Raw genomic sequence first — 19410 nt, forward strand, 5'->3', positions numbered from 1 at the left:
GGCTGCAGACAAGCAGGCACGAGGGCCCAGCCTCGTCTTTCCGTCTCAGCTTTCGTATTGCTCTCCTGTACTCTGCTTCTCAGTACCTGGAATCACCTGGTTTACACACTGTCTGATGCAAGCCCCGCAGAGTGGGACCCTCACCCTCACCCGTCCGACTGTCCCTGGGACCCCAGCACCCAGAAGACAGTCTGCACACAGTAGCTGCTCCGCAGTACTGGTTGGCTGGATGAAGGAACCCATCCACCCTTTCACCACATGGTCGTCATCACCATCCCCAAGTGTCAGCTGAGCTGCTGCAGGAGGCAAGGGAGCGGGGCGCACAGCTGAGGGGCTGGGCTGGGAGGGGGCTGCCCTGTGCCTGCGCAGATGGTCTGTGTCCATCACTGGGCATCTTCAAGGCGACAGTTCGCAATCTACTGTAGTCACTTTGCTCACACGGTAAACATTGCCCAGAATGTTAAATGTGATTCAGAGAACATTTTGAAATGACTATTTAGTGTGACATCTCACAGACGGCCCCCGTTCACTGAGCTCTTCTTTTGGAGGACTTGTTCATTTGACCAACGAACAGGAACTGAAGAGAACTGTGGAGACCGGCCTCACAGGGGCATGTCAGCTGCTACAGAGCGCAGGCTGGGTCCTCGAAGGGGCCATGGCCTGGGCCTGGCCAGCCCCCCTAGGGATCGACAGTCCCAGTTAAGATGCTAAGACCCTCTCCTGCTTGCAAGCAACCCTGGGGCCTGGAAAGGGCCCTGGGTGGGCTTCCATCTGTCTTCTGGGGAGGGGACCCCAAAGGCTGCAGCTGCACCCCAGTCTCCAGGCAACCTGCCTCCTGTTCCCCCAGGTGGGACCAGGGGGCTGGGCATTCCCAGTCCCCAACCCTCTTGGGGCCCCGGGAGACTGGCCAGCCAGGCTCCTCTGTACAGAAGAGGCGTTGGCCTGGGGGGCTGCAGGGATGCCCAAGGAACAGGGTGGTGGAGGTGTGGGCAGGACACTGGAGTCCGTGTGTTTGTAAGGGGCTATGCCCGGGGGTTAGGGGCAGCTGGCTCACACGCTCTGCACTGGGGCTCAAGCACATTCAGCCAACACACACACACGCGCACGTGCATGCACACACACACACACACACACACACACACACACAGATCAGGACATCCTTTCCCGACAAGCTGAGGCAAAGCCGACGAAGGGACGCTGATGGGCCTCTGGGCGCCCAGCGCCTTCCCCTTCGCCCCTGCAGCCCCACCTGCTCCAGGAATGGCATCGTTACCTGGCTTGATGGAGGGGAGAGCCAGGCTCCCACAGATCAAGAGTTGTGCAGAGGCCTCCTGCAGAGTAAAGATGTCCAGAACCATCTGAGTCCTCCCTTGGGGCAACAGACAGATTCAGAAGGCAGTGCGGCCCCACGCTGGGTCCTACAACACCCGGGGTGGGGGTTCTGGGTTGTGAAGGGGATGAGGTTTACGGTGCTTGGTGAGGGGCAGTGCGTGAGGCCCCCGCCAGCCTGGCCAAGGGGAGTGATCCAGGGTTGCAGGTGGGATGGGGAGTGACCTAGGCCTGAGCTACCCACCCCGCCCCCAGGGAGCCGGGCACTGCCACCTCCGGGCAGGGGACCGAGGCCGGCTCCTGGCCCGGCTCCTTGCCCGACTAGGCTTGGGGCTGCACGCCTACCGAGCGCACTGACTCCCGAGACCCTGCAGGTGTTTAGGAGCCTAGCGGTGCTGTCGGGGCGTGGGCCTGGGTTCCCTTCCTCACTATGTGTTTCCTGAGCACCTACTATGTGCACCAACTCTGGAGCAGACACGTGGGGTTATGACGGTGAAGACGACAGGTCCCCACCCTCCTGTGACCTCAGTGCTGCTGGGGAGACGTGCAGAGCGAGTCATGGCTGCCCCTCATTCCAGCCCATTCTCTGGTCCCGGCCCTGCTCCGGACAGGAGTGCCCGCTCTCCTCGCATCTTCCGGAAGGAGAAACCGAGGGAGCCCCGAGAGGGAAGCCGAATCCCAGCCCGGCCCCTGAGTCGGAGACATCATCCTCGCCCGAGGGTTTCAGGGACTCCAGTCCAGCCCTGCCTTTCTCAGATGAGAACACTGAGGACCGCATCCTTGAAAGCCTCCGTCTCTCTCTTCCAGAACCTTCCCAGGCAGCCACAACGCAGCCCAGAACAGGCTAGTTTGAGCCGCTGGAAATCTCAGCTGGGATCCTGGCGTCTGGGGAAGGGCCGGGCTCTAAAAATAAACCACTCGCCTCAGCCTGGGAGCAGCCGGCGGGCGCCTGGTGAGCGAAAGCTGACGCCTGGCGCTCCTGGCAGATGACGGTGGGCCCGGCCCGGCCGGAGCATCTCCGCTCTGGCAGCTGGCCCCCCAGGACGGGCCGGTGGCAGGTGGCAGCCAGGAATATTCCAGCCCGGCTCCTGGAGGCACCTCCCGCGCCCCGCCTGCACACGACACATGCCCCAACCTGGGACGTGCGCCAGGGAGTGGGGCCCGGGGCTGCTCCCCAGGAAGGGGCTGGAGGCAGGCGCCCAGGACACCCAGAGGTACCCTCCACTTGCTACAGAGTGACGAGTCTCCGCACAGGTAAGGGGACATCTTCTCAGGCCCAGGAGGAGGTGAGCTGCGGCTGGGAGAGTAAAGGGGATTTGGCAGGGGTTGGGCGGGAGGCTCTGTGTCCGCCCTCAGCTCCCCAGACCCCTGACACAGCGTCAGCTTCCCTTCCCCTTCCACACCCCCAGCCGGGTGGGCAGCAGCCTGCCCTTTGCATCTCTGAACGCACCCCGTCAGCGAGGAAATGTCAGAGTCCTGGGGGTTTAATTAGAAGCCGGCTGCAGGTTAATGGGTTTGCAGAAGCACAGGCTGAAAAGTTTTGAAGGCAGGTGCCGCGCAGGGTTGCCAACAGGACTGGAAGCTTCGGAGAAGAAAGGCTCCCCTTCCTGCCCCAGGTGGGATGGGCGCAAGGACAGAGGACCGCAGTCCTGCTGCTGATGGGAAGCGGGCAGCCGGCCTTTTGAAAACACCGGGGAGGGTTCTTTAGGAGGATGGGGAGACGTCCCAGGGACACACGCTTCCCTGGGGCATCCCTGATTCTGTGTAATTCTTCACGGTTTACAGAAAGAGACCTTTCAGTAGAAGACGCTGCTTTGGGCCTTAAGCTGGACCGGATAGGTCCTGATTGCTGCTCGGAGGGGCTGGCAAACATGCCTTTCTGCTTAGATGGGTTTCTGTGCCTAATTGCTGGGCAGGATATTCACCTAAAAGCGAGGCGATCGGTGCTAACGCGACCTCCTAACAGGACTGGGATGGGGACAGCTGGGAGACGGACTGGGGTGGGGGTGTCATGCTGACCGTCTTGTCCATCCTGCCCATCAGAGGAAGGCAGGTGATGGGGGTCTGGGGGACGAGCCAGGCCCTTTCCTGGGCACGCTGCGGGGACTCACTTGGGGAGTGGGGTTCATCACGATGATTTTTCGTGGCCTGAGAGTGAGCTGGCTCCTGTCACGGCCAACTCCTGCAGCCGCGCTGGCTCAGTTGGAGCCCGGGGGGCTGTTGGGCAAGTGGCCCAGGCGTGTGGCTACAGGAAGGAGGGTCAGGCCGCCTGCAGAGGGAGGTGCTCTGTGCTGATCAGTGGAGAACCTCTGGGTGGCCTCCGGGTCTCGGACTGAGCACAACCTTCCTGCAAATACCCGAGGACCCTCAATGGTCAGAGTCTGCGCCCATCTGCTTACAGTCCTTCCCACCTGCATGGTCCCTCAGAGCCGCCTCCCAGAAGCTCGGGCCCCTCATCCTGGCCCTGCTTAGGGGCCGTTGCCCTCTCACCTACCCAGTAAACCCATCACGTCTCCCCCAGCCTCTGTACGACTCCCAGTCCTCCCGTGCGGCCTGAATCACTGGGACCAGCAATTGGATCTTGTCACCACTGGGCTGGGACTCTGACTTGGGCTTGCTGATGCTGCTGCTCCCTATCGGTATGAACCTTGGCAAAGCTCGGCCCCCTAAGCCTTCGTCTTCTCCCCTATGGAAGGGGGAGACGCTGCCTATGCTGGGGGCCTGTTGGAGGAGTCGCAGAGCTCTGAGGCCGGAAGTGTGACCCAGAGCCTGGGGCAGCCTTCAGGGGAGGGGTAAGGCTCTGACACCAGGATCATTTCTTCTGCATTAGACCCTGTGCCCCGAGGGCCAGCACTCGCCAGCGCAGAGCCTACATGCAGTAGGTGTGCATCCGTGCTTGTCAGTCACACACACGAGCACCTGCATGCACAAAGGCACTGCCACTCTGGCTTGACACTCACACCAGCCCAGTCTGGCTAGGGCCACGGTGCCAGCTCCCATGAGTGCCCCTTTGTCCCCTCATCACCCGGTGCTGCCCAGCCCGGCAGGGTTCCGGCTCCCGGGCACTTGGGTCCACCTTCCAGAGGGGTGGGCGCAGCTGCAGAAACATGCGAGGCCCTGGAGTCAGCGGTTAAGGCGAGAACCTCACGTGGGAACCGCACCTCAGTTCCGAGTTCTGGCTCATTTGGCTTCGGTCTCGGTGGTGCTAGATGTGAAGAGTCCGCCTCCCAATGCAGGAGACATAAAAGATGCAAGTTTGATCCCTGGGTTGGGAAGATCCCCTAGAGAAGGAAATGGCAACCCACTCCAGTATTCTCGCCTGGGAGAATCCCACAGACAGAAGAGCTTGGTGGTCTGCAGTCCATAGAGTCGCAGAGTTGGACACGACTGAAGCAACTTAGCAGGCACATCGTGTGTGTATTGGAAGCCCAGCCTCTGTCCTCCAGAACCTCTGAAGTCGGCCTGTCCCCCAGAGCCGCCTCTGTGATGCCTGGGAGGCTTGGGGCACAGGAGGTGGTGGCTGTCTGCAGACCCACGACAAGGTCATAGGGACTGTCATAGCGAAGGCCTGAAACCAAGCATGTTCCTGCTTCAGTGACAGCGACCGCCTGTGTCAGTGACCAAATGCCACTCTGGGGCCGCGTGCCTCACAGACACTGTCTTACACATCCAACCACTCGGCTTTACTGCAAAGAATAAAACTTTGGAAAAAGACACAATTCAGTAAACAGTGCAACTGTGTGTGTACTTTAACACAGAGAGGGAGGCAGGCCTGAAGCAGAGATACTTCTGCTACAACCCGAAGTGCCTGCTGGCCACACTGACAAGCTTGTTGGCCGCTGGTGCCAGACTTCGGCTCACACACCCAGGGACCGAGCTCCTGGTTGGTGCCCGCCTCTGTTCGTCCTCCCTCCAGCTTCTATGCCAAGGGTAAAATCTGCCTGAGGGGTGTCCTTCATCATTTCATCCCGACTAAAGCTGCCCCTCAGGGTTGCATCAGTCTTGGTGTTTTCCCCATTCCAGACACAGGCACATCTCTGCTGTATTGGTCAGCTCCAACTGCGATGATGCTCTGTAACAAAGAGTCCCCAAATCTCAGTGGCTTACAGCAACCAAATGTGTTTTTCTTGCTCTGGGTCTGGGGCTTGGCTGGCCTGGGCTGGGTCTGGCTGGACTGGACTTGGCTGGGTCTGGGGCTTGGCTGGGTCTGGCTGGGTCTGGCTGGGCTGGACTTGGCTCCAGTCTGTAATCATTTTGCATCTGCTCCACGTTCTCAGTCTGGGGCCTGGTCTCCCCTGGGTTGTGGTGAAAAAGCAGTAGGCCAAACCACCTCAACTTGGGGAAGTTCTCCGCTCATAGCATTTGGCCATCATTCATCTCCAAAGCCCCCGGGTCGGTAGGGTGAGGGCATGGACTCCACCTACTCTTCACCCAGGCACTGCAAAGTCCCAAGGTGGAGGGGGGTAGCGATGGGGGATGAGGGGCCCCATTTCCAGCATCCACATGCACCTTCCATCCTCTGTCTGCTTTATTCACACACCGCCTGGGTGCTCCCTGAGGTCAGACCGTGATTGATTCTCCCTGGACTGCAAGTCCCTGATGATGCAAATATCACTGAGACAAGGTCAAGTTCAGGGTCAAGTCTGGAAATCAACACCCAGGTTAAAAGCATTGCTTCTAGCCAGGGGGGTTGTCCAGAGAGAGGAATGGAGCAGAGACAGGGAGCATTTATGAGTCACTTGTCACTGAGGGGACAGCAAAGTGTTCACAAGAGGAGGAGATCCCGTGAAGGGATCTTGGCAGGCAGAGTTGGGGGCAGAGGGCATCCAGGGAGGGGTACTGCCCGGGCCCAGGCCTGAGGGCCAGGAGAGCAGGAGGCAGAGTCCAGCTGACCCTGCAGCTGCTTCTGAGCACCCCCAGGCCTAGACTCCGAAGAGGGTGCTGCCCCAGGGCCCCTTCAGAGGCAAGTCTGCTGCTTCTGAGATCCTTCCTGAGAACTTGCTTAAGCTCCTTGGCACCGGCTCTAAGTAGTAACCGGGAACCTCTGATCTCATTACTTGGATTATAATTGTCCTGCTCTTTAGTCATCCACGGTGGCAGAGCCGGGGGACTCGGGGGCTCCAGAGGATTACCCAGCAGCCAGGCAGGAAGGCAGGTGGAGTGAGGAGGACCCTGGCTTAAAGGTCACTCACAGACACTTCAGTTCACATTCATTTGCAAAAGATAGAATACACAATCCCAGTGCCCTGAGGCTATGAAGGTATTTGAATACTGGCAGTTTGAAACACCCAAGGGGAGAGAGTTTAATTTCCAAGTTAAATGCATCCTTCTCGCCTGAAGATTTCCAGACCCTGGGCAGCGAGAGAACACTGAAGGAAATGCATCTTAGACAAGAGGTGTCTGTTTGAGGCATCTCTTCCCTCCCCTCCCGGGCAGAGTGGACCAGGAGGCACAGGGCCCAGATTTAAGGGTAGTTCTGGTGCCGTAGCTGTGTTGCCTGGGCACACTCGAAGTTGTTGTTGTTGTTCAGTCACTAAGCTGTTTCCAACTCTTTGTGACCCCATGGACTGCAGCATATCAGGCTTCCTTGTCCTTCACCATCTCTCAGAGCCTGCTCAAACTCATGTCCATCGAGTCGGTGATGCCATCAAACCATCTCATCCTCTGTCGTCCCCTTCTCCTACCTTCAATCTTTCCCAGCATCAGGGTCTTTTCCAATGAGTCAGCTCTTTTCAACAAGTGGCCAAAGTACTGCAGCTTCAGTTTCAGCATCAACCCTTCCAATGAATATTCAGCGTTGGTTTTCTTTAGGACTGACTGGTTTGATCTCCTTGCTGTCCAAGAGACTCTCTAGAGTCTTCTCCAGCACCACAATTTGAAAGCATCGATTCTTTGGTGCCGAGAGCTTCCATTTATCCATCTGTAAAATGGGCTGATGATTCTTGCTTGGGCCAATCTTCCAGGAGGGCAGGGAGAATCAAGGGAGAAGATGGCTGTGAAAATGTGCCTAGAGGAGGGGTGTCTGGGGGTGGGGGGTGCACCGGGATGGGGGGACCAAAGGGTCCTAGGGAGCATTGGTGGGGAGGTTGGTCATCTCTGGCCTATGGCTGAGACTCTGGAGGGAAATAGAGACCCAGTGACCACAGATGTCACCTACAGAGAAGGGCCCCCCTGATCCTCCTACAGGGGCAAACAGTGGAGGTGTGGTCCTGAGAGGCCCTCTTGGCCCCTGGGAAGTGAGGGGGACCCCACGCTTGCCCACCAGGGAGTCCCAGCCCAGTTCACCGTCATCTCTAACTCAGAAGAGAGACTTGAGTCCACATTTTAAAAAAATGCATGATTGAACACATAGGAGGAGTAATACAGAAGCCAGTTTAGGGAAAACAGTAATTAACTGTCAATCCCCCGCGAGAAGGTGGCAAGAGCATGTTTCGTTGCCTCCACCCTCCTCCTTGTTCTGCTTCAGAAAGGGCGGTCGGTCACTGGGAGCCTCCTGTGTGCCCAGGGCACTTTACCTGGGGTTTCTGGAGCCAGAGATCAGAGCTCAGACACCAGCCCTGCCACTTGTCAGTCGCGAGACCCCGGAGAGGGCGTCACTGCTGCGAGCCTCAGTTTCCCAGCCTGCAAATGGGTTCCTTGGGAGATGGCACGAGTTAGTTTGTTTGAAGCTCCTAGCACAGCGCCGGGCACCTGCAGGCTCCCCAGGAAGTGCTGGCGGTCTTCCCAGGTCCACCTTTTAGCAGACCTCGTCTAATCCTGAGTGACCTTGCCCCGTACTCAGGGCAACCTGGAGGGCGGGGGGTGGGCGGGGGTGTGGCGGGCCTGTAGCCTTGTAGCTTTGAGTCGTCTTTGGGCAGGTTTGCATATGAAATCTTTTCTAGGGCTTCTTCTGATTGCAGAGATGGAAGGGGAACGTGGGAGGGGGGCCCCACCTCTGGAGACTCCTGCTCACAGGGGGGACACAGATAGCCAGCTCCCCCCGGCCCCCTACCCCCGGCAGGCCCATCGGCTCTAGAAACCCACCCAGACCTGGACCTGGAGGCTCCTGGTCCTCCCTTCCTCCAATCCCAAATCCTGGCCTCGCAGCCTGAGGAGGGGCCCAGTGGGCTCAGGCCCTGCTTTCCTCTGCCTCCCGTCCTCCCAAGGAGCACACCTTAGCCTGCTTTGGGCCGGCTCCCACCAAGCCACCCGGGTATAGGGCTGGATTCTCAGGGTCGCCAGCCTGGGGGGCCCACACCAGGCTCCCTGGGGTCTCTGGGGCACCTGGGGGCCCGTGGCCTCCCCGCTCCGCCCCTGCGTGGGTCAGTCCCGAGTCCCCCTCATCTTTTTCTCTCTCCAGATCCTGTGTTTCCCTCCCCCTTTTAGTCCTTCCTTCTCTCAGCCTGGAGTGACCTGAAATGAAGGTAAAGTGTCCTCTTTAGCAGAGTGGGTTGCCATTTCCTTCTCCAATTAGCAATTCAAATATATTAAACGTTTTCTAGCACGCGTTGGGTATTTTCTCTTTGTCTCAAAATCAAAAGCCAGTGAATTGAGTTGATTCTTTTCTCCTGCCGCCCTCCTTACAGAGGCCAGGGGTCCTGTCTTCATTCACACTAGACCGATCAGCTTGGCAGGGGGTGCTTAGTGCCTGGAACCTGTACGTCTGGGTCCCTGAGGCCTCAGCAGGGTCCGGCAGCCTCAGCCTCTCCCAAGTCCCATCCTCCCATCAGGCACTTTTGAGATCTTGTCGCTCCAGGCGACAGTCTAGGCTCCAAAGGGCCAGGGGACATGGCCAAAGTCAAAGGCAGTGTGTAACAGAGGCGGGGCTTGAACGTCTGCACAGAGGAGTGTTGGAAGCAGGCTGGCTGACGAGGATCCTCATGCATGACTCCTCCAGCAGGTGTGGTCACAGCACGGGTCAGGCCCCGCCCGGGCGCTTGCTCCCAGAATGTTCCATTTGGTCATCCCCACGTGGCAGAGGAGGCCCAGAGCCTGGGAAGAGCCTGTCCAGGTCTCTCGACAGGTGGCAGGCCCGGAGCAGAGCTTGCACGAGAGGCTGCCTAGCATTTGCTGAGCGCGCAGGGCGGTCCAGGGCTGGGTGAGCCCAGGCCCTGTGCCACCGGACGGACAGCTCTCCTGAGGTGCTGGGGGCTGCGAGGGAGCTCAGAGACATGAGATTGGCAGGCCCTGTGGGCATGGACCCCGCCAGATCCCCTGACCACAGGGGCTTGGGCCAAGCCATCACATCTTTAGCTGTGAAACAGAAGCAGCCCGCTCTGCCCATCCCGTGGGGATGTCAGCTGGAGTGGCAGGCCCCGCTGGCACACGGGTCCCCAGGGACCCAAGTGCCCCAGGCCCTTCCCACTCCAAGGTCTTTGCACATGCTGTTCCCTCTGCCAGGATCACTGCGCCCTCCTCTCCCCTCCTAGGGTGGCATTTAGGCTGCCACTAAATGCCACTGCACTGTCCCCCTGCCACCCGTTGGCACCTGGCACCACCAGTTTGTGCCCATGCTGTTCCCTTTGTGCCAAAGGCACTTGTCTTCTTGGTAAATATCTAGTCCCAATCCAAACATCACCTCCTCCATGAAGCCATCCTGACTTCCTCCCTCTTCCCCACTGGACCTGTGCGGGCTTCCAGGAAGGCACTGGGGACAGTGGCCCCCTTGGAGGATGCCTGTCTTTCTCTGCCATGAGATAGAAGTCCTTGAGGAGGGGACAGTGGCAGATGGAGCATTACTGCCTCAACACAGCCATGCTGCTGTGATGTGGGGAAACTTCCACCTCGTCCTCCCAGCTAGAGAGAAGGCCGTCTGTCTCCACTCACCTGCTCCGCCTCTCAGCTTCCAGGTGAGGGTCTAGAGGAACCAGCTGCTTCTGAGTCTCGAGCTACGGGACTGGGAAAGTAAGTTGAGAAAGATAAAGAGGGAAGAACTTGACCACCAGACATTCCTGTGCTTTCCCGTGTTCTAGAGGATTCTGATCACGGGCAGGTGGAGAGAAAACTGTGAGACAGGCTGAGGCAGGAAGCAGACAGTGAACTGGGGGCCCAGGTGGGAGCAGACACAGAAGGGCTGCAAGGGTGGCCAAAGAAAGGGGATTTGGGGCAGAATGTGAGTCTTCACTGGGCTTCGCAGGTGGTACAGAGCCTGCCTGCCAATGCAGGAGACGTTTAAGAGACACCAGTTAGATCCCTGGGTCTGGAAGATCCCCTGGAGGAGGGCATGGCAACCCACTCCAGTATTGTTGCCTGGAGAATCCCCATGGACAGAGGAGCCTGGTGGGCTACAGTCCCTGGGGTCGCAAAGAGTCGGACACGACTGAAGCAACTTAGCACGCACGTGATTCTGCACGGAGACTGGGCCACGTGGGGCCGTGGGATCCATTTGGGTTACATTGTGTTGTGAAAAACCAGGAGTCCTGCTGTCCCAATGCATCCCAGCCTGTACTGAACTGCAAATGTCCCTCTTGGGGTGAACACCCATAGTCCTCTAGACCAGGCCAACAACCCCCAGGTTGAACCCTGCTTGCTTCCCGGTTAGGAATGTCCCAGAAATCCCTTCCAGCCACAGCCTCCATCTTGCCGCAGGCACTGGGAGGTCCGCGTCCAAGAGCCAAACTGTCCTCTAAACGCAGCTCCTGAGCCGTGTGATCTCTCGAAGATGAGTCACCTGATGGGATGCTCAGCTCCTCCCAGATTCCCGCACCTGCCTGCCAGTTAGCTTCCGCTGCAATCTGCAGAGAAAGTGGCTCATAAATGACGAAAGGCTAGAAGACAATCAGGGCTCCTCAGGCCTCCTCGCTAATGCAGTCCTGCTCTCGACAAGAGCGTGGATGTCATCTGGCTGCTTCCGTGGGAGACTCTCTGCCCTTTTAAGACACACTTCCCCAGGCCCTGCCATCCAGAATCAAGAAACAGGGTGGGCAGTGCTGAGGGGGAGGCAGGGGCAGCTGCAAAGGCGCCAGCCCAGGTATTGGTCGATTTACGGGCCCCGGCTCGGCGGGGTGAAGAGGCGAGAGTTCACACTTTGCAGCCAGACTCCATCAAGCCAACGTCCCCACTTGCGAGCTGTGGGGCCCTGGGCAAGGGACTCCACCCCTCTGAGCATCATCTGTAAAGCCAGGCCCAGAATGCCCGTGCCCTGGAGTGGCTGGGACGGATGACCGCGGGGGAGGAAAAGGTAGCAGGAGGGTCCTCTGCATAGCAGAGGCTCAGTGAACTGTGATGACCGTGAAGAGGGGCCACGCTGTTGCCAGGTAGGGTCCGCCAGCCTGGCCAGGAGGGAGGCCCGGATGTAACCCTTGCTCACTGTGTGAGCTGGGGCCAGTCTCCTGACACCTGAAAACCAGAACTGACATGGCTGTACAGGGCTATGGTATGGGCCTCACGAGCTGACACAGGTGAAGATGCGTGGCAAGCGGTAAAGGAAGTGCTGTGCAAATATCATGTTGTTGACGTTCAGTCGCTCAGTACCGTCCGACTGTGACCTCATGGACTGCAGCTCGCTAGGCTCCTCTGTCCTTCACTGTCTCCCAGAATTTGCTCAGACTCATGGGCTACAGTCCCACGAGTCGCAAAGAGTCGCACATGACTTCACTTTCACTTTCATTTTCAGACTTTCATGCCTATTGAGTCAGTGATGCTATCTAACCATTTTATCCTCTGTCACCCCTTTCTCCTCCCGCGTTCAATCTTTCCCAGCATCAGGGTCTTTTCCAATGAGTCGGCTCTTCACATCAGGTGGCCAAAGTATTGGAGCTTTAGCTTCAGCATCAGTCCTTCCAATGAGTACTCGGGGTTGATTTCCTTTAGGATTGACTGGTTTGACTTCCTTGCAGCCCAAGGGATTCTTGCCTGGAGAACCCCATGGACAGTATCAAAAGGCAAATCTCATGACAGTTGCTAACAGTGATCTGTGGAGCCTAGGGTGGCTCTGGGGCTAAGATACGCTTTGCGCTGGTGTCTGATGGCCCAGCGGGTTCTCCTGGATGGATGGCTGGTGGTTGGGAAGATGCACGTGAATGTGTACCACCTGGGCTGTGTGGCCCTGTGTGAGCTACTTAACCTCTCTGTGTCTCAGCTGTAATGTGGTAAAGCTACCACACTTGACTTCGTGTGCAGACCCTGGTTCTCAGCAAGTGCCTGAAAGACGTGCTGTGACGGCCATCATTCTGAGACATTATGCGTTTCCTTGGTGCCTTTGGCCTCCACTGCCAAGTTTAAGACTCAGAGCCCCTCCAGCCCAACCCCCGCATTTCAGCCAGCATCTTCTCTCTGGAAGGGACCTTTGGTCATTTGCTCTCCAGCTGATCAGCTTCCCATGACCCTCCCCAGCCCCTTCATACAGCCCAACCCCTTCTGACCTGTCCTGCCCAGCAGCTCCAGCCCTGGCAAGGTCTGCCACCCTACGGCGAGACAAAACCATGGCGCTGAGCCTTTGCACCTGGTGTTCTCCACTCTGGACCCTCAGTGCCCACCCCCCAGAGCCCCTACCTGGGCTCGTTCACACTTGCTCTCTCCTCAGTCAACTAATGTCATTGCATCCATCAGAAGCTGAGGAAACAGACACTTAGCAGCCAAGCAGCTTGCCAAGACCCTGGAACCCATAAATGCCAGGGAGGGGCTAGGATTCAAGCCTGCCTTGCTTCTGTTGGGAAGGAAGAAGTTTCCCTCTACCTTTCTAGGTTCTTCTGGCTGGTCTAGGACTTCCCTGGTGGCTCAGATGGTAAAGTGTCTGCCTACAATGTGGGAGACCCAGGTTTGGGTTGGGAAGATCCTCTGGAGAAGGAAATGTCAACCCACTCCAGTACTCTTGCCTGGAAAATCCATGGATGGAGGAGCGTTGTAGGCTACAGTCCATGGGGTTGCAAAGAGTCGGACACAACTGAGTGACTTCACTTCTTCTTCACTTCTGGCTGGTCTAAGAATTAAACCAACATGAGACAGATCAACAGGAGAAAATCAAACAGTTTAATAACATGTATACATGGGAGAGGGTTTTCACCAGTGGCTCAGTGGTAAAGAATCCATCTGAAATGAAGGAGACACTGGTTCGATCCCTGCATTGGGAAGATCTCCTGGAGGAGGGCATGGCAACCCACTCCAATAGTCTTGCCTGGAGAATCCCATGGAGAGAGGAGCCCAGCGGGCTATAGTCCACAGGGTTGCAAAGAGTTAGACACGACTGAAATGACCGAGCTCTCAGGCACACAGTACATGGGAGAGACCCACCCTTTCCCAAATGGTTGAAACTCTTACCTTAAATGCCATCCGCAGCTAAAGACAAAAAAGAATGTTGGCGGTAGTGGTTTGGGACTTCAAAGGGGAGGAAGGCAGTTCACATGAAGATGGAAAAGCAAATGTTTGGAAAACAAATGTCTGAGGGCCTTGCAGAGACAATGGGACCCGGTGGACTCTGATGTCTAAGCCCCGCCCTGGTGTGTCCCCACCACATCTGTCTGGGGTTCTTTGAAGACGGCGCTGGGGAAGCTCTATTCTGGGAACTGGCCCTTTCTCTAAATTCTTTAGGCAGCTGAGAGGAGGTCAAAAGAAAATCTTCCTTGAGCCTTCTGTATCTTAAAAACAATCAGCCCCAATTAATCCTCTTGCCAAAGAGACACATCTTGGGCTGGAAATTTTTGCTCCCGACACTTCCGAGCCTACAGACCCACCCGGCAGCATGGACCAGCAACTGGGGCAGAGTGCTGTTCCTGGGCTGAGGACCTGTGGGTGACTGGCACCGAGTCCCAGATGATTGGGGTGACAGTCCCAGGCGGGAGCTGGACCCCAAAGGAGCAGACCCCGGAGGCCCCCCCATCTCCCCGCTTACTCCCATCTGACTGTGAGTGAGCTCTTCAGAGGATGCACCACCGCGGGATTCCTTCCGGGCCCCACTACTCCAAGGTTTAAGTCTGTAGCCCTGCTCATGCGTTATCATCCCAAGCTGCCAGTCATGCCAGGCTATAACCTGGCTCTGGAGTTCTCTGTATAATCAGACACCTCTCCGCTTTGCCAGGCTGTTCCCTCCGCCTTGGCCTCTGTTAAAACCCCACTCCTTCCTCAAGGCACAGCCAGCAGCAGGGACTGACCCTCCCTGTGTGACCTCCACACTTTCTCCCACTTCTAGGTTAGGGCTGCCGGGTGTGGGGGCTTGGCCCTCCCGGGTCCCCACGGCCACAGGGCCTGGCCAGATGTGCATGGAGACCAGGGGAGGGCAATGTCCTCACGGGATGGGAGGCCAGGAGCACCCTTGCTGAGTCCTGCTGGAGGGGGCCGGGGAAGTCCACGTAAGCGTCCCTGGGAGAGGGAGCCACAGGGGCAGAGACCCGGGGGTGGGCTGGTCTCAGCTCACCTGCGGGGCCAGGATTCCCCAGTAGGCGAGGCCTGAGAGCCCTGGGAAGCAGGCTACGTCATCCCATTTGAGGAGTTGAGGCTGGGGCAGACAGAGTTACTTTGCCAAAGATCACACAGCAGAGGCGGAGGGGGCTCAGATGCGGGTCGTGGACTCTGTCCTGTGCGATTTCCACCCAAGGCGCGCCCTGCGTGGTGTTTGCGTGTGGAGACAGCAAATATTTGGTTTTCTGCTCTTGGAAGGGTGGAAGCCTCGCCCTCTTCAGGCTACGGGTGCCTGACTGCCCTTGCTTGGCCAGGGGCGCCCCCAGGCCGTCCTAAGAACCCAGTGTTTAGCATCTATTATTTCACGATAAGCTGGAGCCATTCTGCCTCAGTGAGCACTTCGGAACCATTTCCTCAAAGAGCTGCAGGCAGCCCCACAGGGGCCGATAGACTCGATTTCTGCCTCGCTCCCTGATGCCGCCTTCCTGCAGCCAGAAGCCTTCTGGGTTCTGATGATTTTTTAATGAATTTATAATCGAATTGAATTTCAGATGCTGGGGGAGGTCCCAGATGCATGGTCCAGGATCAGAGGGCCTCGTTGCAGGAGCAGAACTTGCCTCTCGGCCTTCACCTGCTGCCTGTGCTGTCTTTAGGGAGCCACAGGGGATGGGCCTGTCCCCAGCACAGCGTGGTAGTGGAGAACTGGCACTTGGGCTCCCTGGGTTCAAATCCCAGCTCTGCTGTTTACCAGCTCTCCAACTCTGGGTGCGCTAAGTCACCTCTCTGAGCCTCAGTTTTCTCATCTGTAAAATGGGTGAAATAATGCAGGGCTTTTTTTTTTTTGGTGGGGAGTGAATGAAATAGTCCATCTGGAATGCTCCTCTCGGGGCGTGGCACCCACCCAGTGTCCACCAGTGGTGTGAGCTGTTCTTGGGATGTTATTCTGAATGATGACCGTAACTCATCGCCGTCAGAAAGCCCAGGGAGAAGTTGCAGCCCCGGGCGCAACCACTTCACTGGCCTGCCCACAGCCTCCATGGCCTCACACCTGCTTCCCGCTGGACCACCACGTCCCTGGTCCCGTCAGGCCTCGGTGCTCGCCCTTGCTGGGGAAGGGTACTCTTCCCTCTGTCCCTTTCCCCTGATTGTCCACCCCTCCCGCCGCAGATGAAAAAGTGAAAGTGAAAGTCGCGTTTGACTCTCTGCAACCCCATGACCTATACAGTCCATGGGATTCTCCAGGCCAGAATACTGGAGTGGGTAGCCTATCCCTGCTCCAGGGGATCTTCCCAAGCCAGGAATCGAACCCAGGTCTCCTACATTGCAGGCAGATTCTTTACCAGCTGAGCTATCAGGAAAGCCCCCCACCCAGGGCTGCCCACCCCCTTACTCCATCTTCAGGCTCAGCCTCAGTGCCACCTCCAGGGGGGCTCCCTGGCCCCCCATCACGCTTCTCGGCACAGCCTCCCGCCTGACTCCCGTCTCCTCCCCTGACGTTACATTGGCCTCTCACTCTGGAAGCAGGGCCCGCCCCGTCTTCATTTCTCCCCGCCACCCCCCACCTTTTTAATTAAAAAAGTTACATATGCCCATGATCATGGCTAATGCATATGCAGACCTTATGGGAACGTGTAGAAGGAAGAGTAAAAGCCGCCTCCACTCTCATCCCCCGCCCCGAGCAGACCCTCTCCCATGAGCCAACGGCTGTTCTCCGTTTCCCTTTATAACTTTAAATAATACACTTCCACCTCTTTCTTATCGACTTCACACAATATTTGCTGTGGCTCCTGCTCGGAATTGCAGCCTCCTTCGCCCACGCTCCCCGCTCCTGCCTCTCCACCTCCAATAGGGGGGTGGTTTGCCTCTCAGAACCGGCTCCATTGATTCTGGGATTGACCACGTGGACTGCAGACTCTATCCTGCACCCCTCATCGCTTCCGGACTCCAGCCTCCTCGTCTGTTTCATCTCCATCCAGCCAGCAGCTGGGGAGCTTGTTGGGTCAGGATTCTCTCCTGCTTAAAGCTCCCAACCCGCACAGCTGCGCCTACAGACAAGCCCAGACTCGAGCGATGTGACCTGGCTCTGGGGTCTCTCCCCCTCCATGTCTCTCTCCCCACCCTCCGTGACCCCCTAGCCCAGCATCACTGGCCGCTCGCAGTTCCTCAATTCTAGCCCTGCACCTGCTGCTTCCTGGCAGAAAGCGGGTTCCCCTGCTGGCTCCTTCTTGCCACCCACTCCTAGCTTCAAGTGCCCCCTGCCCAGTGCCCCCTGCAAGTCCATTCTTGGATTCCCCCCCGAGATGCTCTCTACCCAATGACCCCGGGCAGTTCTTTGCCGCCCCTCACTTTTCTCCTGTGTCCAGCGTTTCCTGTCTGGCCCCCACCCTCTCCAGCGGCCACTCTGCTGGCCGGGGAGGATAGAACAAACAGGAACCGTCCATCTGTGCTTTGTCAGTGGACCAAGCCTAGAGTCGGGAATTAATAAAGAAGGTTTATGAAGTTAGCACAATGTAAATGCTATCCCCCAAGGAGCCGTGAAGCGTGATTGGAACTGCAGACTTGCAGGTGTGATTCTGACTCTTGAAAATGCACCCCTGGGAGGAGAGCCTGCCAGGCGCCGAGCACCACGAGGACCTGGTGCCCTGCTCAGCTTCTCTGCAGCTCCTGCAGCCTGGGCAGCCCCAGCCGGGGTCCACACTGCCTGCTCGCCTGGACATGCGTGCACGCACATCCCCGCCTCAGGTGTGCGAGCCGGGCATGGCGGCCCCAAAGGCCTGCTCCTCATCCACAGAAGTCTCTGGTCCGCCCTCATCCTGCGGACGGTTCAGCTGGCACAGGGCTCTGTTCAAAACCTCTGCCTTCCAGACTGCGGCTCTGACTCTGCTGTCCTCCCGCTTTTCTGGTTGATGTGGAGAACTCTGACCTGGGGCTGGCTCTCACCCCCCAGGCTGGGCTGTTTTCTCCCAGAGGGCCCTTGCAGGGTTTTTTCTCTTCTTGCTGCCATTCTGAATTGCACCAGGTGTGGGTACTTTTCCACCCGCTCTGCTCTCATCGGCACATTTGACCTGGAAATGTGGGTCTTGCTGCGGCTCGCGGGGGGCACCCCTTTCATCATTATTTCTTAAACTCCGCTTTCCAGTCCTCATCCCTGCCCTCTCCCAGGAGCTGCTCTCAGACGCTCATGAAGCTGCCCATCAGGTGCCCATCGGCCTTTCTCACTTCCGTCTCTTCTGTAGTTTTGTCCTGTGTTCGGAGGTTACTTTGCTGAAGGTTCTTCCAGAACGCCAGCTCGATCTCCCGCGGAGGCTGTGCGGTCCTTAACCCAGTTGCTAACCTGTTCTGGTTAAGCGATCTCCAGGGCTCTGAGTGAACCCACGGCTCTCTCCTGCCTTTCTTTCCTCTCATTGCTCAGCACCCACACAGAACCGGTCCCAAGACTCTGGCCCTGGGTTGGGGGCTTGGTGTCAGAGGTCATGGTCACCAGCAAGTCCAGTCAACAAGAGAGGAGAGACCAGAAGGTCACCCCTCGTCCTCAGTGGGTCCCCTGTCTATTACCCTCTGACCAGTTCTCTGCCGGGGAGATCCAGACTTCCTCTCCCCTCTGGCTGAGGTTGACTCTCCTCTGGTCTCTCCAGTCTATGCCATCCAGCCCTCAGGGGGGCCAACTACGGGTCCCTTCCCCCATAAGGCGGTCATCCTTATCCCTGCACAGTTTCTTTGTTTTTTTTTTTTTTTTTTAAGTATTTTGCCATGCAGGATCCCAGGTCCCTGACCAGGGATCGAACCCAAGCCCCTTGCAGTGAAAGTGAGGAGTCCCTGCCAGGGGCCAGCCAGGGGAGGCCCTGCCCTGCACACTTCCTGCTTGAGCAGCCCTGGGTGGGGAGGGCAGCGTCCCAGGGCCCAGCGTGCTGCCCTAACAGAGTGTCTTGGCTATTTTTCCTGCCAAGTGAATTTACGATGTTTCTGTTTCTTTCCTCTAAAGTAAATATTAAGGCATTGCTTCTCTCCCTGGCTTAATCGGGAAGCTAGTCCTCTGTCACCCAGGCACCTCTCAGACGTGCGTAGTTCACCCGCTCTCTGGCAGCTCCAGAGGAGCTGGGCCAGGGGGATGCCGGCTGGGTACTGTATGTGTGGGTTCAGTTGCTCAGTCGTGTCTGACTATCTGCGACCTCGTGGACTGCAGCCTGCCAAGCTCCTCTGGGCTTCTCCAGGCCAGAATACTAGAGTGGGTTGCCACACCCTCCTCCAGGGGATCTTCCCAACCCAGGGATCGAACCCAGGTCTCTTACGTCTCCTGCACTGGCAGACGGGTTCTTTACCACTACTGCCGCCTGGGAAGCCCCAGGGAACAATCAGGCTATAAAGGAAGAAGAAGGGGGGCTAAGGATCTCTAGACTCTGGTTTAAAACTGACTTTCAACATGCTGTGTGACCTTCAGGAAGTCACTTGACTTCTCTGAGCCACAGCTCTTGCTCATCTGAAAACACAAACTCTTTCTGCTACCAGGAGCTGTTGTGCCGGGCCCCGCAGGTGATAAATGAGAACAGAGCCTGAGAACGGGAGGCCCGTGGCTGCAGGGAGGCAGCTCATCATGGCCACATTAGCATTCATTAATTCCACCATCCATATGGATGTTCCGCCCCAGGGAGAGAGAGTGCCCGGCCAGCCCCTCCTGGGCTCTCCCATTGGCTGTGGGCCCCGAGTTCAGGCCATCAGCATTTGGATGTGATCAGTTGATTTGATTAATGTACATTCCACTCAGCATCA

At 57.6% G+C, this 19410-nt stretch overlaps 1 protein-coding gene across 1 annotated transcript in view; it reads left to right on the forward strand.

Moving 5' to 3' along the window:
• Positions 1 to 2478: 2478 nt before the first annotated feature.
• The window catches only part of SHISAL1 (shisa like 1), a 139415-nt gene continuing 122483 nt past the window's right edge, over positions 2479 to 19410 (forward strand). Inside the window, exon 1 of the mRNA XM_044940789.2 lies at positions 2479 to 2583. The gene's annotated coding sequence lies outside the window, so the exon portion shown is untranslated. The remainder of the gene's footprint in view (positions 2584 to 19410) is intronic.

This window comes from Bubalus bubalis, chromosome 4, assembly GCF_019923935.1.
Source record: "Bubalus bubalis isolate 160015118507 breed Murrah chromosome 4, NDDB_SH_1, whole genome shotgun sequence".
Classification (NCBI taxonomy): domain Eukaryota; kingdom Metazoa; phylum Chordata; class Mammalia; order Artiodactyla; family Bovidae; genus Bubalus; species Bubalus bubalis.